The sequence below is a fragment of the Nicotiana tabacum genome, chromosome 12, assembly GCF_000715075.1.
Source record: "Nicotiana tabacum cultivar K326 chromosome 12, ASM71507v2, whole genome shotgun sequence".
Classification (NCBI taxonomy): Eukaryota; Viridiplantae; Streptophyta; class Magnoliopsida; order Solanales; family Solanaceae; genus Nicotiana; species Nicotiana tabacum.
In genome coordinates this window covers 73,142,794-73,146,586 of record NC_134091.1, presented here as the reverse complement: position 1 = coordinate 73,146,586, position 3,793 = coordinate 73,142,794, and positions in this window count along the sequence as shown.

The following is a 3,793-nucleotide window of genomic DNA, read 5'->3' as shown; positions in this document are numbered from 1 at the left end:
GTGTATGTGTGGTATTTTTTTTCACCTGGTGTGGTTGCCTCATATATTTGATACTTACAAAGTTTTTGTAATGAATACATTAGAAGTTCTGTTATTTCTTCTAATTGATGAATTGTGCTTGGATGTTTAGATTTGATATTGGTAAGAGCTTGTATCTATTGTCATTCTTATTGCTATGCTGATACTAATTTTTTATACTTACTGTTAAACCAAAGTTGCTTGTTTACATTAGGCTTAGTAATATATCTTCCCCTGCATCTGCCGGTTGAGTAAACTGTGATCCTGATTGTACTTTAATATTGATAGATGAAACCTAGGATATGAGATTGTCTTTTTAATACCCTGCCGTTGTTCAAAGATCATAATGGTCTGTGTTGATATTTGGATGATTTTCTGGTAATTTTATTACCTCGCTGGAATTATGAGCAACAGTGTACATTTGGAGAAAGGAACCGTCTAATGCCACAAGTTTTGAAGGACAGAGGATGATAGAATAGATGATATTTGTATAACTGGTGGAATAGGTGTTGTTGATGGAATATCTGAAAGCTAGTTTTGTACCATGAGCGGCTTAAGAAGTATTGGGGAGAGGTGATCAGGTAGTATATGGTGCGACTTAAGATTCCCGAGAATATGGCTCTTGATAGAAATTGTTGTGGTCCAACATTAAATTTGTAGGTTAGGAGGTAGGAGGCTAGTCTGATAGTGTGTGTCTTAGGCTGCTAGTGCTCCTGTTGTGTCCATATTACTTCATTAGGGTTGCAGGTTAGGTTGTAGGAGGCTAGTTTGATAGTGTTTTGTCTTAGGATGCTAGTGGCTCTTGTTGTATCCTTATTACTTCCATTATGTCTATAGTACTATGCCATTGTTACTGCTTATTGTTAGTGATTTTCTTTTTGTTGTCTGGTTATCACGTTGTTGGTGTTATCTTTCTGACTTCTATTTATGTTAGAGCTCCACTGTCCTTTACCATCGTCGTGAGCCGAGGGTCTATCGGAAACAGCCTCTCTACTCCTCCGGAGTAGGAGTAAGGTCTGCGTACACACTATCCTCCTCATACCCTACTTGCGGGATTCCACTGGATCGTCGTGTCGTTGTTGTTGTTGTAGCATGAGGATTTAGTTAGAAAATCTCATGTTTTAAAACATCATAATGTACTGTTAGTGATAAATAGTAGGAGTACCTTGTTTTTTATTATATTGCTTTAGGCATCTGAATCTTCTTACTTTAGTGTTATTCTTCATTATCTTTCACATCTACTGTTTTGTTTAATATGTTTAAATGCCTAGGCATCATCAGTACACTGATTTTTATGTTTTCAACCTCAATTGTGTAAGTAGATATTTTCTCTGGTTGAGCAGGGACTGGTCCAGTGCAAATAAGATGGCCATTTCAACCTTGTTTCAGTTCACAATATTGCTATATAACAAAGAGCTATAATTTTCATGGATTTTGGTTATAATACGCCGATGATGTAACAATTCTTTTATGCTAGTAATGAATTAAACATGTGATAGTATGTTAGTTATAAGTTTCACCTAACTATCAATTACTCCATTTGTTTCAATTTAGGTGATATACTTTTCTTATTAGTTCGTTTAAAAAAGAATGATACATTTCTATAATTGAAAATAATTCAATTTTAAACTCTTTATATAATCCATTTTACCCTTAATGAGAAGTTTTTATAACCACATAAATGTCATGGCCACATAAAGCTTTTACCCCTTAAGCTTTTAAGATCACAAGTTTCAAAAGTCTTTTTTTTTCTTAAATTTCGTACCGAGTCAAAGTACCCCATCTAAATTGAAACGGAGGGAGTAGTAATTATTTGAAATTTACTTGTAATTGCCTAATAAATGACCTGATTGTGTTAATATTTTACACGATCTATGCGTAATAAAAATTTCATGGGACACGCTATTTGGTCGCCCCCATTTAACTTGTACACGATTTTTAAAAGAAGTTTAACTTCAGACCTTTATTCTTAATTGTTGTGAAAATGAAGGTGACGGTGGATTTACATGGTGTTTGCGACTAGGTTTGAAGGTGGTTTATAGTGTTTTACAGTAGTGAGGTAATGTAGCGCTCCTCTCTTTGCTACTGCTGGGTGTCTTTTCTTCTTCCTCTTAGCCGTAAATTGTGTTTTTTAGATTTGTTGTTGTTTTGACAAATTGATAATTGGAGTTGGTTCTTTATGATATTTGAAAGTTATATTTTAGTTTTGAGCTCATTTTTGAGTAGATTTGGGTGTTGAATCGTGTGTTGAATTGTTGAAATTCGAAAAACAAATTTCTGTTTCTGGTCAATTTGCACTTCAGACTAAAATGTTAAGTGCATGCAAAAATTAGCTGCACTGCAGACCAATTAAGTCTTAAGTGCATCTTAAATGCATTTTTTGCATTTCACACTAAAAAAGTCTTAAGTGAATGGAAAAAGTAGTTGCACTTAAGACTAAAACAGTCTTTAAGTGCATCTAAAATTTGCAATTTCAGGTCTGAATTTTTCCAACTTCAAACTCGCTAAGTCTGAAACTGATCCTAAAACGGATAAACTTGTAAAGTTTTGTGCAATACGTTATGCGAATATAACTTTAATGATAATCCAAAACTGGGTATATATATAAATTTCCTTTGTGCGTAGAACTTAAACTCATTTTTGATATAGAGCTGAGTCTCTAATTGAATATGTTTTTGGCTTTTCCTTGCACACTATTATCGTCCAATGATGGAGGATACGATAGCTGTAATTAAAAACACAGGTGGATTGTGTTGAAACTGCTCAAAATGTCCCTCAATTATAAACACATCAGTTCGTTGTGAAATGAAATAACCAATAAGAAAAGAGGAACATTCAGATTATCTGAATAGACATGGTTTCACACTGAGCTTTAATTAAACAGAGTTTTTTTTTAAGGATTATCCACTAGACAGTGTGCGTTAGTGCTAATTTTTTCCACATCCAATAACTCTAGTGCTTGAACTCAAGGAAGCACCAATATGAAATGACAGTTATTAATGGAGTCTAATGATAACAACTAAGCGGTAAGGTGAACTTCAATTATAATCTTTCTTTTCAATACGATTGTGTTCTAACCAATTTGCGCGCACCTCTACGATTTCACCAAGTACCCGCTACTAATTATTATTGTAGGCTAATGATAACAACTAAGCGGTATGGTTAACTTCAGTTAATCTCTCTTTCTTCTTCTTTTTTTTAATGATGATAGCATCCGATTTAGCTTGTCAACTCCTCGACTATTTCACCGGACACTTGTTGTACCACCACAACCGAATAACTACACAATGCTCGATGGAAAGAAATCATCTAATGTTTTTTGCTTTCGCTGAAATTTAAACCTAAAATCTCATATTTTCTTTTATAGACCACTAGACCACACTTAGGTGCAATTACTACAATCTAAGTTATCTATTTCACAATTTTTTGTACGTACAAGTAATACCTATTTAACACTTGAGAGTACCATGCCTGTTCAAAGGTTATCCAATTACAAGCCCCAGCTTAAAATAATAACTACTTGAAACAAGACCTAGTTGATTCTCTTGTTCATTTTTTGTGAAGCCTGAAAAAATTGTTGAGTTTATTTTCTTGACAATAAATTTATTGGAAACTTAACTTCCAATCAAAAACAAAAATCCGTTTCTTTAACAGTAAGCTTACTCGTATCAAGAACAAATATCCGTTACCTGAATAGTAAATTTACTCGTATCAACACGCCATATCACTTGGGTCAGTTGAAAATGACAGGAACGTGCCAGACTGAACAACAAGA